The sequence below is a fragment of the Chiloscyllium plagiosum genome, chromosome 2 (genome assembly GCF_004010195.1).
Source record: "Chiloscyllium plagiosum isolate BGI_BamShark_2017 chromosome 2, ASM401019v2, whole genome shotgun sequence".
Classification (NCBI taxonomy): Eukaryota; Metazoa; Chordata; class Chondrichthyes; order Orectolobiformes; family Hemiscylliidae; genus Chiloscyllium; species Chiloscyllium plagiosum.
In genome coordinates this window covers 45,949,795-45,963,262 of record NC_057711.1, presented here as the reverse complement: position 1 = coordinate 45,963,262, position 13,468 = coordinate 45,949,795, and the positions used below count along the sequence as shown (strand labels likewise).

The window sequence follows — 13,468 nt, the reverse complement described above, 5'->3', positions numbered from 1 at the left end:
TGAGAGGTGGCAAATGGAGTTCAATGCAGCTAAATGTGAGGTGATATACTTTGGGAACAATAACAGGAAGGCAGAGTACTGGGTCAATTGAAAGATTCTTGGTAGTGTGGATGTGCAGAGGGATCTTGGAATCCATGTACACAGATCCCTGAAAGTTGCCACTCAGGTGGATAGTGCTGTTAAGAAGGCATACAGTGTGTTAGGTTTCATTCGTAGAGGGATTGAGTTCCGGAGCCGCAATATCATGCTGCAACTATACAAAACGCTGATGCGGCCACAATTGGAATATTGTGTACAGTTCTGGTCCCCATATTTTGGAAAGAATGTAGAAGCATTGGAAAAGGTGCAGAGGAGATTTACTAGAATGTTGCCTGGTCTGGAGGGAAGGTCTTATGAGGAAAGGCTGAGAGACTTGAGCCTGTTCCCATTGGCAAGAAGAAGGCTAAGAGTGGATTTGATACAAACATACCAGATGATCAGAGGATTAGGTAGGGTAGACACTGAAAGTCTTTTTCCTCGGATGATGACGTCAGCGTGTACAAGGGGACATAACTACAAATTGAGGGGTGATAGATTTAAGACAGATGTCAGAGGCAGATTTTTTACGCAGAGAGTGGTAAGGGTGTGGAATGCCCTACCTGCTAATGTAGTCAACTCAGCCACTTTAGGGAGATTTAAACACATGGATGATTTTGAGATAGTGTTGGGGGATGAGCTGAGAATAGTTCACAGATTGGCACAACATCGAGGGCCAAAGGGCCTGTTCTGTGCTGTATTGTTCTATGTTCTACTTCCAAGTATTCAGAAATCTCATCCTCCATGATGGAATCTTACCCATGACCAAGGTAAGGCTAATTGGTCTGTAGTTTTCCATATTCTGCCTTACTCCCTTTTGAAATGTTAGATTGTCCAGTCCTCTGGAGCTCTCCCTGATTCTAGTGATTCCTGAAAAAGCATCACTAATGCATCCCCTATCTCTTCAGCAACCTCCCTTAGAACTCTGGGGTGTAGTCCATCTAGTCCAGGTCATTTATCCACCCACAGGCCATTCAGTTTTTATAGCACCTTCTCCTTGGTGATGACCACCAAACTCAGTTCTGCCTCCCTCTCTCTCTTGAATTTTGGGAAATTATTCGTGTCTTCCACTGTGAAGACTGACACAAAGTAATTATTCAGTTCCTCAGACATTTCTTTGTTCCCCACCACTATCTCTCCTGCGTCATTTTCCAACAGCCCAATGTCTACTTTTGTCTCCCTTTTGCCCTTTATATATCCAAAGAAACTGTTCCAGTCTTCCTTTATATTACTGGCTAGCTTACCCTCATATTTAATCTTCCTTTCTTATTTTTTTTGCTGCCTTTTGTAAGTTTCCCAATTGTCTGGTTTCTCATTGTTCTTTACTACTTTATATGCTATCTCTTTTGCTTTCATGCCATCCCTGACTTCCTTAGTCATACATGGTTGCCTCATCCTCCCTGTATCATGCTTCTTCTTCCTTGGGATGAATCTCTGCTGTGTCTCTAGTTTTCCCAATCTACCCATCTTCAGCAAAGCAACAAGAAGCCAAACTTTTATCCTGGATTTACTGAGAGAGTAGAATTTTCACCTCAAACTTCTGAGAAGACTGTGAATTGCTGGGGGAGGTAAGCAATAAAATTCAAAATATATTATGGCCATAGTGGTTGATGATATAAGAGGGAAGAGAAGAATTTGCAGAAGGCAAGACCATAGGACAAGGATTAATTGTGGGTTAGAACAGTCTGTATATGTGGGGTGCATTTAGCTGTGGAAGCATTTGTAAATGAAGAAAGGTATTTTGAATTTAAGTTATGGTGAGCTGGAGAACCAGTGTATTTTGGTATATCTAGGGGTCGTGGACAATTGGGATTAAATGCAAGATGTGGAACATTGCCTCATTTGATGGATTAGAAATTACATAGAACATTGGCATTCAGTGAATATTTAATAAAATGGATAAAGATCAACAAAGGGTAAGTTAAAGTTAGAGGCAATCAGTGCTGCAAAGATGGAAATAAACAATCATGCTAAGGGATGTAGTAACAGGCAGAATTAAATGCCGACCCCTATGGCAAAGTTGCTTACGGGTAACAGCTAATCACGTGATAGGTTGACTTGTAGTGGTTCCACAGCCATGCTTCCACTTCATGTAGGTCTGTGGTGGTGACATGAATGGTCTTTCCATCTACAACAGTCAATGGCGAGCCTTAAGTAGACAATTACAGCTCATGAGGGTATGAACTTGCTGCCATTAGTACCAGTGACAGCTAAGGATGCTCACTTTGCTGGGAACATGACAAATAAACTCATGTGGAGCTGCTTACGAGTTCCCAGGGGTTTGTTTTTTTTTTGTTCAATGTCCTGATGGGGGGGGCACCTTACTCACCTGAGGCTTGGTGTTCTGTGACAATTCTACATTTTAGGTGGATGTTATATTGGCAACAGTCACTATATTTTCAGAGGTGCTGCTGTTCAACAGAGCTGCTTGCCTCCAATTCGAGGTGGGTGGGTTTTCTGTCTGCCACTCTCCAGTTAAGTGTCTGATTAATCATGGGTTAGAGCAGCCAATAGATGTGGGGCTAATTAGGCTGTGGAAAAATTTGTAACTGAAGAAAAAGAGTTTGAATTCAAGTTATGGTGGGATAGAGAACCAATGGATTTTGATATGTATTGGGAACCTGGACATATGGGATTAAGTGTAAGATGTGGAACACTGCAACATTCGGTGGATTAGAATTTGCATGGAGCAGAACATTGGAGTTCAGTAAGAATTTGGTAATGTGAATAAGAATTAGCAAAAGGTGAGGTAAACTCAGAGGCAGCCAGCACTTCAAAGTCTGTAGAGACAGCAAGTATCCCCTAAAAGAGGTGACTTACGGCTCTCACTCATTCTCCAGGGAATACAGAAGACACCTATTCAGTCCACTGAATATTATAACAGTGTTTGAAAATCAACTCTGGATCAAATAGATCATTAAAGCAACACTTAAATGAACTATGCCAGTAGAATTTGGCTTAAAATGTCAGTATCTTGAATTTTGTTTTCATACTGGAACAGAAAATGTTAAAACTCTCAAGTTGTAGGACATTTTTATTCAACTGTCCTATGAGGCATATTTCCTGTCCTGCATATTTGAATAATATCATTTGACGCACTTAGTGAAGTTCCTCAGTTATGTTTGTCAAATTGACAGAAGAATAATAAGACTGCAGCTTCATTTCAGCCCCATAGCATAACTGTGTCGGCTTAAATATCTTAGTTATTTCTCTTTCGATATAACACATTATCTGAACATGAAATTGTTATCATTATTCAGAAGCTGATACCAACTTAAATCACCATTTTGCCAAAAGTTATTACAATATTAAGTGCCAATATTATTTGGTGTCTGTCACCAAATAACTTGCCAAGAGCAAGTGATTTGAGTTAAATAATTCTCGTATTAGATTACATTAACGTAGATGTCTACAAATTTTTGTGACCCAGACTGAACACAAAGCAAGGAGTTGCCATTTTCAAAAACAGCTTTGTTTATACATTTAAAAGTACAAAGGAGACATTGTTACAATGGTAGTCTTCAAAATAAAACTTCCGAATGGTAAAGGCAATGATGAGATCATTGTGTTTGCACTGGCTGGACATGAGCACCTCAGAGCTGGTAATGGCCATAGTGTTTGCCAAAATGATGTTATTGCTATATTGATGTGAAGTTTGCTCCAGTAAAATTGTTACTTTTGAACCAAAACTATCATCATTGCATTTCCATGGATTAGGGGGTTTGATTTTAATGTCACATAGAAATGGGCTTGTCCGGTAATAGACTGGTTGTCAGTGAATATGACTATGGAACACAAAACTACTCTTGACTCACAGTTTAATAATAGTGCACTCAGTTTTATGAAGCAACTCTGAAACTGTGCTGGTGCTACTGTGCTGGTGCTACTGTGCCTTCAAATGTAGACAGATTCACAAACAGATTCATATGAGTAATCTGGTTCAAAGTTCACTTCAGTGTACATCAGTTTGAGAGTTAAAAGTGTTAGCTACTATTTCATAGTATCATTCATTATATATGTATGTTATTTATTGATACATTGCACATTACAGGTAGCTTTATTAGTGCTATTCATAAATGATGCACGGTTTATTGCTAATGATAAAACATTATTCAGGTGGTATGATAATACATGCAATTTTAGCTTAGAAGTAATTTTCTTCCTGTTTAGGAAATACAAACCAAGAAACCATCCACCCATGTCTTAGGAGAACTTAAGTAAGAGGAAACCTTTGTGAACACAAGGCATATTTTTGCTTTCTTTGATATTATAGGTCTCTATCATAAGAAAAACATTCTTACTATAGAAGTTAAAACAGTACATTTGGCATGGCTTATTTATTGAAAATAAATGATGTAGTTCAGATTGTATCCAAATTTCATGGCTGTAACACACTTGTTTTGTTCCTGCGATAATAACCCTTAATTTATATCTTCAAAAAACACAAATTTCATAACCATACAGTAAGTATAAGATGTTACTTTTTGCTTCAATTATGTTAACTCTTCACTATTTCTCTGATACTCATGATGGAGAATTACATTATGAGCTTTAATTAGTGAGCTACAACTGAATAACTATTGATATGCTGAAGACAAAGTTTTCCATGTTTTAAAAAGGAAAAACTGTGAGATTTTTTCTTCTGCAACAAATCCAACTTAGCAAGCAATGTTACCTTATGTCAACCCACAAGTTATAATGAATTAGCTACTAAATATAGTTTGCTGCTGTAAGACAGAATAATTTTCTGTTAAAAGTAAAACATTACTTTTTCGCATATGTAAGTAATTTAATTGGCAAAAAGAAATGATTTTTGGATAAGAATCGTGATTTCATTTTTCCATCTGAACCCTGTTCATGCTTACTTGGGCAGTATTCCTACTTCTCTTGCCAGAACTGACAAAGGTCTGACTGTTAGTGATACCTTCCATGGCTAAATTTACCCAGGAGTGACAGAGGCAGGTGGACCAGGGCAACCAACCACTTGTTCAAAGCATCATGCAACTATAGGTCAACATCGAAAGGGGAAAGACTCCGTCTTCTGTGTGGAAACAGACCGAAGCAAGCTCATCCCGAAGAGGGGGGGTTTCTCTTCAAAGCCAGCTGGTCTGGCTTTTTCTTCAGGATTTTTATTTTACCTGCAGCGTTTGATCATCCAAGCCTGCAGCAGGTGCTGCAGAGCGTAGAAGAAGGAAAGAGGACATTGGTGAGTTTTTGGACCAAAAAGTAACAAAACATCAAAAACTACATGTAAAAACTCTATTGCAATGTTGGCATAGAACCTTTGCCTCAGCGCAAAGAAAATTGTAGGAGCCTATTTAATAAATGAAATGTTATTAAGTTGTTCTTTAATATGTTGTATAAGAGTTATTATTGTGGAGTAGTAAAGTACAACTACTTAACGTTTTGAGGGTGCTGTCTGTTGCTGTACATGGTGAACAAGTCTGAAATCAGTTTACAATACCTCTAAGTTACACTAGCAAATATAATGTTTAAGACAAAAATTTCCAGTTTAAAAAAAAACCCTCTTGATGCACTTGCAATAACTATATTGTATTAGTTATGTTGATCGTGTTTTCTTTTAAAGCATCTGGTTAAAGCTCAATTTTCTAGTTATAAGCCCATTCAATCAAGCTGTAGGTGAAATTATCTTAAGTATTAACCCATGTTATACAGTGCTTCCTAAGAAGAGTTTTTGTTCTATAAAATCATAAAGTTTTCTTATGCTGATCCCGTTAGTACTGTGATAACCGATTAGTGAATTAAGGCAAGAGTTATAAATGCCCAACTTTTCACAAACAAGTATTCAATACTATAAATTTTTATTGAATATAAATTTCTATAAGTTCAAACTTTCAGTTTCACAGTTAAATCAGTTGTGACAGATGCCAACATGGCTAGATACTGGTATTAATATATGATCTGAGTAAATCTAACAGCTGGTTATCATATGCAGATGCCATTGCAATATATTAAAGCTTATGTTTTGATGTTTTTATCAAATTACATTTTTCATATATTGGTCAAAAATATTATGTTTATTAAATGGCAACTGCTAAGATATCACCAGTGAGTTGTTTAAATCAGTCCTATATAGACTGAATTCCAAAAAGCGGTTGACATAATCTTGACTTTGACATACATAATTTACAGCTGTCCTCTAGGTCACTCTTTAATGTAGGTTTCAGCAACACCCAGTTCTGTAGATACATTGCAAATAAGAAATTGATGTTTCATCGAGTTACATTGGAAGAGGGATCAATAAATAGGCTATATTCGAAATTTAGTAGAAATTTGAAATGAATGCATTTAATTATTTGAATAAAAAATCATCATTGAGATTAGAATACAAATACCTGCATCTTACACAGACTTTAACATTGCTTGCAAGGTCAACAACTGAAATGGCATACAGAGAAATGACTGGGTGGTGAATTGATAGATAACAGACTGGATTTTTTTCCTCCTTGGCCAATCAACTTGATTGTGAGGCCGCATGAAGGGGGAACATATTTCAACCACCTTATTGATCTCTATAGGCTGAGTCTGAATCTAAGGCTTCACATCAGAAACTGATGTTGCAACTCTAAATATTATATATGAAATCAGAAATCAATCTTTCACAAAAATAAATGTAATGGGTTTTACTATTTGATTAGGCATATGATTATTTTCGCAGATATTTATTTTGCTTTTCTATGATTTTACCATGTGATTTTGAGTTTGGTTACAAAGTAGCCAAATTATTATATAACTTCATGATTAATAACATATATAATAGCAATAAGCAATATCAAAGGCAGGTTTGCAAACATATTTGATCTCCCACACACGCACTTAATTACAGTGTTATACAATTCCATTATAAATGTGGGGCTTTTTTACGAGTGCGTTTCCACATGAGAAACAGAAAACATAATACAAGTGTTCCAGAGAGTCTATTTGTTTTGGTTTTGTTATAGAAATGGTTAAATTATAAAAAACGGTATTCCCTCTGGGTAGAAGTACTGCGTTCACTATTAATGGGAAAGGATAGACTAGTCGTGTACATTACCAGAAACTCTGGAAAAGTCCCTTGTTATTGTGCAATATATCTAAATTTGATGAAGTTAGCCACTACACAGCATTGGTGTTTGGTAGGGTGAAATATTTTCAAAACCATTATAAAAATTGGAGAATAACTTATCTGTGGATTTTTTTCCCCTAAGTGTTAACTGTTCCCCGTAATTTGGCTGTTGCCTCGTGATACATTCTGTCATGTACTTGATTTTTCTTTTTCTCGATGTCTTTTAATGTTCACAGCAGCCAGTGTCAAATGTATATGTCATCTGCCCTTCTTACATGTTTCCAGCTCCCCTAGTTTAGCTATTTGATATGCAAAGAACTAAAGAGGCAGGGATCCTGTGTCAGGATGTATGGTAGACTTTTTTTCAAAAGGTTATATAACGAATAACTGATAACCCTTTATACCAGGATAGGGATTTCGAAAATATTTTTCACTTCTTTAGACATGTTAATGTTATAGCCCCGTTAATAGTTTCGCAAATTAATTTCTTGCTTAGACGCTAAAATTAAAACGTATCTCTGATTTACCCATCAAAGTTACATTAAGCCCCAAAAGTGACAAGTAATATTTAGTATCTCCCAATAACTCTTCCATATACATGTAATTAAATACCGCTTAACATTTTGAGAAGTTCTAGTTATCTGGTTACGACCGTTATTGTTTTAAATTGAATTTGTCGAGCTCTAAAAAGAAATAAACTCTTGCCATATATCGTACTATTCTGTTTACCCCTATTTATAAAGCTGACGTGCTCATACCATATACAAGCATGTGGGCGACCACTGTATCTTGCGCATTGTGGGAATGTATTTCACAAAGAGCAAACGAGTAAATCAAGTCGAGTTGAAGAGGCTTTAAAAAAGCAGCGACATGTTTTGTATTTAACATGGATTCGCAAATAATGTGATTGGTGTGTGTGGGGAGCTGTTGCCTTGCTCCTAAGATTTCCAGGATCATATTGATGAGATTGAGTCAAAACTTGCGCGTTTTTTTTTTGCTTGATTCATATAACTGTGTAAGATTAAAATAGATGAAAATGAGGATTTTTTGAGTCAACGACTTCTACGCCTCCCTTCCCCGTACGTCACCTCGCCACACTCATTAGGGGGGAGAGAAACAAAGAGAAGAGCTTAATACACTCAAGTTAAATCTGTCCTGCACAGATATTAAAAGTAACAGTTTTGTTGTGATTGATCGGCTGTGAAATCTTTGCTGCTGCTGCGGTGGTGGTGGCGGCGATGGGAGGAATGGCAGTAGCAACAGCAACCAAGGTGCAGCTCCAGCTTCCACTTTCTGTACAACTTGTCTTTGATTGGCAGCTCGCTCCCTCCCTCCACGCGCTGACAGCCCGCCCGGGCACTGACGTCAATGGGGAGGGGTGGCGGGCGAGGTGAATCCGGGCACCGGCAGCAGGGAGGCCACTTGGACAGGCAGGAGGCCCCAATATTGTTCGCACCATCATGAAGATGAAACCACGCATTTAGTGCGCCGCTTCAAACTTAACTGCATCCGGGGGTGCATTGGCATATTTATTTTACATACACAGATCCCAATATATAACATTCCAACATTTTAACAGTTAATTCCCATCCTCGACAAACACCCTGCTCAAAGCCGCGTCAGTTTATATTCAAAACGCTTCGCCATTGACAACCGAAGCCGGTCTATTTTTTTAAAAAGAAACATACAGAAACACGCAAATAGGTAATTAGTAATAGAAGCAATTCCATAAATGGCGCCAAGGGGGACACGACTGTACCTGACCAGCCCCCTGCCGAGAAAAAAAGGACAGCGCGGGACTCTTTGCGAGTTGGGCGGCGGATGGTTACGCGGCCTCTCCTGGGTGTTGTGAGGCGGAAACGTCGCGGAGCGTGGTGCCGTGGCCGGGTGAATCCTTGCGCCGGCGCGCGCCCGCCCGCCCTCCCACACGCTCGTTCGCGCGAGCGCGCGCGTGTTTGTGACGTTCGTTTTCCGACGCGAGCGAGCTCAACGCCGGCCCCGCCTCCTCTCGCTGGAGCTGCTCCTCCGCTAAATATAGAAGCAGATACACACAGACAGGGAGACTGACTAAACCGAGCTGGGTTTTCTCTCTCTCTCTCTCACGGCGAAATGGCTCTATCTACAGTTCTGTATATGTCAGTTTTTTAAAGTATTGTTTTTTTAAAATTAATATATACAAATCTCAGTCCTCACAGTAGATTTGCCTTCATCTCACTGGTCAGTAAAAATAGAAACTTATTTTCTCCAAAAAAAAACACAGCAGCGCAATTTTAATGACTAGACTATATCAGTAATTGTTTAATGCTTCAAGCTATATGGCAAGCAAATTACGGCCTGCGCATGTTGCTCTGCTTTAAATTGGCTGGCTCCCCCTCCCCTCCTCCTTAAAACTTACGCTATACAAATCCGAGGAGGGAATTAAATGTTAATACTCTCTGTCATTGTTTCAGCCGTGGTTTTGTTTAATCTTTAATGTTCACATGGCTCGTAAACGTGTTGTTGTGGTGGTGAATGATGACGAGCTTTGCGCCGGCTGATTTGTTTGTAACATGGTCGATTCTCTGTTCTGCTTTTAATCCAAGGTGTCAAAGAAGTTGGGGCTTTTAAAGTAACTTTAATTCGTCTTCAAGAGGGGAAAAAATTAAGTCGAGAACACAGCATCGTCGAGGTTTTTGCGGTAAGTGATTTTTCAATCCTACTGTGCGTATACTTTTCTCCTGTTCTGTGTTCTGTTTTGACATGTGCGGTTCGTGCGAAAGTACAGAAATCATACAGTGACTAAAATGGAGTTAGTATGCAATGTACCTAGTGATGCCAAGGCGACAATGGACAGTAGCTCTTTTTCACTTTTAATTAACCGTTTTTATACTTGGTGCTTTCACTAATATTGTTACACGATGCAGTTCATGTTTTGGGTGGGTTCCCTTCCATCGTGATGAAAGTGGCAGTAAATATTTATTAGAGTTGGTTCAATTTTGAAATTGTATTGTAGACAGCACTAATACACTAATTTGATCAATGAATACTTCAAGTGCTGAGTCTTGCTCTCATTTTACTGAGTACTGTAATAGCAATAATACTGTACATACAAATCTGACTTTTCGTATGTTATAGTTTCATATTTGATAGTTTGTAGTGATGTGTCCGTGACAGTTCACTCTGAAAGTGGACACGATGCTGTGCATACTTTCCGCGCACTTAATGAGTGACTTTCATTCTGCATTTCATCTTATGTGAGAGTCATGTTACTTGAATTATGTTGGAACTGTGGCTGAGATTAGTCGTAATGGTAAAGTTGAGGAAATAAACAATCTTTATCTGTAGTGATTTACACTTCCTGTGTTGATGCTATCCGGAGAATTTGAAGTCTATCCTGCCTGGGAGAAGCTGCTTGTTTTAATTTCCAAATAGCTGTTCGGTCTAACAGGATTGTTTTAATATGGGCCGGAGTCTTGGCGCAGTCGGAAACATTCAGACGGTGGAATGTGTAGAACTGCTTTCCAAGTTAGACTGCTGCGCACTATACTGAACCATGTGAAGTCTCAATGTCTCTTCGTGCATCTACATCCCAACTGATCGTCAGAGACAACCCTACCTTTATTCCGTAACTCCTTCTGCAAGTCACGGATATTCTTCTTCCTATCTCATCCCCACAGTTATTCCTTCTTTTCAAGTTTCTTCCCCATCGAAGCTTTTTTTTAGATTTTGATACACTCCCATTCATTTGGTTCATCGATGTTTTCTTTAAGTTTTTTTTAAATAGACACCCGATCACCCCACACCCTCTTTATTTTCTAGTCTTTCCCTGTAGTGCGAAGTGCTTGCAAAATTTCAGGCAGTTGATTGTAAAGGTGTCGGGGCATTTTGTGTTGATCTAATTCAGACTGAAGAACAGTGGCTTGGTTCTGGATTCGTGACAACACTAGAACAATAGTTTTACCGGTATAACACTCGAGATTGTAGTGTGCTTGGTATTATTTTCCTAGTTTCCTGAGAAAAGGCATTTTTATAAGCTTAACGAGGCTATGGGTATTCTACTGAAGGAGGGGGCAGTTATTTTCTGTCTTCCGTCCCTGTAGATTTTTAATGTATCATACTAATGGCTGTAATACATTACATTGTACGCCAAGTTACAGAAATAGTGCCAACGTGCTGTCAGACAAGGTCATGCTCAATATTACATTATCAAAACAAAATATGACAAATCTCTCACAATATAGACATGGAGGCGATACATACCTATTATGCAGAGTAAATGAAAGTGTGTTGTATCAAGGTGAAAAGGAGTGCAGTCAGCTTGTTTATCCCATGATGAGAATCAGTCGTGGTTAGTCATGTGTTATAAAGGAGTAAATATGTTTTCTGTCTTGTCTGGTGGCACGGTATTTGTTTTAGGAAAATGAAGATTTGATCCCGCCCCTTTGTTCAAGAATGAAACTGATAATAGATAAAACTGGTTTAGGATTGTGGGAGAATAATGGCCCTTTAACCTGTTCTTCCCTGCGCTGAGTGGTCTAAAGTAATATGTAGTGATTTTGTTTTAAATCAGTAGCAAATTTTCCAGAGTTCAGATTTTTACCAGCGGAATGCACCGAGAGTGGTCGATCAAGTAAGTTGGAATCCGAGCGCAGCACGTTAATCAGGTCCAGAGCAGTGAGATGGTAATTTAGCAGCCAAGGTTCAATCGCGTGCACACCTTCTGTTTGGAGAAGTTTTTAACCACGGGAGATTGTAAAGTGAGTGAAACTTCGTCAGCAATTAACTTACATTTTGTGTCCAGATATTTAACGTTGGTTTGATTTTCTCCAATTCTTCATGATTGTCACTTGCAAGCTAGTTGTAAACTTTACTTCGCTCCACGGTCTTGACATAGGCATTGTAAACTGTTGCGACCAGTTGTCAATATTAAGTTTTTTTGTGTGTGTTTAGGCGTTGTTGAGGTCGCGTTGTTTGTAAGATGAAACCTGTTACTTTGTGATGTCTGATATGTGGTGTTGTTCATTACATCCGAAATGTTTTGACCTTGTAGTGTGTGCTCCGTGTTCTCTATTTGACGTTAACATAAATGAACAAGATATTGGCCCTTTGTACTTGGTATTTCTTCTTCCGAAAGATTGACATCTACTTTCATGACCTGCTTTTTTTCAAAACCTTCTTTTTGTCAGGAAGAGAATTGACCGTGTAATACGCGCGTGCTCCCAACTAGTTTAGAAACGCCCACTACAAATCACTCCAATATTTGAATAAAACACACCATATCAGAAATATCTTTTTTACATTCAGTGACCAAAATCGAAATACACACATACTATGACTCGTCAGAGGTCGGAGTATTGGCTAAAAGCCAATATTTGGGTCTGCGTATAATTTGACTAGGTGGAGTGAGCATTTTGTCATGACAAACTTGAAGAATTATTCCTTGGCGTTGATTTTGGTTTTGAGGTTACTTCTATTTCCTGGTGTCCCTGAGTACATAGGTGAGCAGAAGCCCTGGCATGCCAGCCTGGGAAATGACTACTACAGTTTGTTTTTGCTGGCAGCATTTGTTGGATAGAGGAACGTTGCAAAAGAAAGATATTCATGTGGAGAGGAAATGCACTTTCTGTTTGTTCAGTGGAGCATCTTCAAGCTTATCTGCACATATATTCATGCAAATTAACTTTTTAAAACAATATTTTGATAGTTCTTGGTTTGTGTTGTCATATTTTGCTATTTACTTTCAGATACTTACTTAAAAACAACTTTCACACATTAATTTTCATAATGTTTCCTTTCTTTACTATTTTAGTTTGCACCAAATAATTTTTAATTTGATTTCCCTCCTCCCACCACCCAGTCTCCCCATTTTCTACCTGTGTCTGTACATTGAAGACATTTCTGGATTGACAATACAGTGGAGTTTGCACTAAAAAAAGGGATCAAACAACTTCTCGTCTGATTAACTCATAAAAAAATCCTTTGTTTCATTTAAGGCCAACAAAAAAAAACAGTAAACACGTACCCAGCAGACAAATGCTGTTTAGGGTTAATCAAGAAAGGAATTCACTAAACCATATAGAACAAACATGCATATGTATGTGACCTTTTTGATATTAGCATCAGATAGTTATATGAACATGAATATTGTATGCAGTGATGTTTTCTTCTATTGGAACAGTGCGGTGGAAGATTATTTTAATTCTTATAGTGGTAAATATTTTGATCAAAATCTAAAATAAAATTAGAACAAAATATATTTTCATGCATTTTTTAAAAATATAGCAATGTTGAATGATGGTAGCATCCTTGATTACAATTTATGTTTTGTCAGTACAAAATAAGTCAGTG

At 38.2% G+C, this 13,468-nt stretch overlaps 1 protein-coding gene and 1 long non-coding RNA gene across 12 annotated transcripts in view; one reads left to right on the top strand and one right to left on the bottom strand.

The window, feature by feature from the left end:
- LOC122559479 overlaps positions 1 to 11,458 on the bottom strand; it is a 33,457-nt gene extending 21,999 nt beyond the window's left edge. The window contains exon 1 of the long non-coding RNA XR_006314431.1: positions 11,381 to 11,458. This is a non-coding gene — a long non-coding RNA (uncharacterized LOC122559479). The remainder of the gene's footprint in view (positions 1 to 11,380) is intronic.
- Positions 5,085 to 13,468, top strand: part of mef2cb (myocyte enhancer factor 2cb) — a 239,047-nt gene continuing 230,663 nt past the window's right edge. Inside the window, exons 1-2 of one of the 11 annotated variants that reach the window (XM_043708960.1) lie at positions 5,085 to 5,281; positions 9,724 to 9,818. The gene's annotated coding sequence lies outside the window, so the exon portion shown is untranslated. Of the gene's footprint in view, positions 5,282 to 8,551; positions 8,846 to 9,179; positions 9,359 to 9,723; positions 9,819 to 11,853; positions 11,878 to 13,468 lie in introns of those variants that run through there. The other 10 variants (XM_043708885.1, XM_043708890.1, XM_043708950.1 and 7 more) reach the window with 10 other exon arrangements.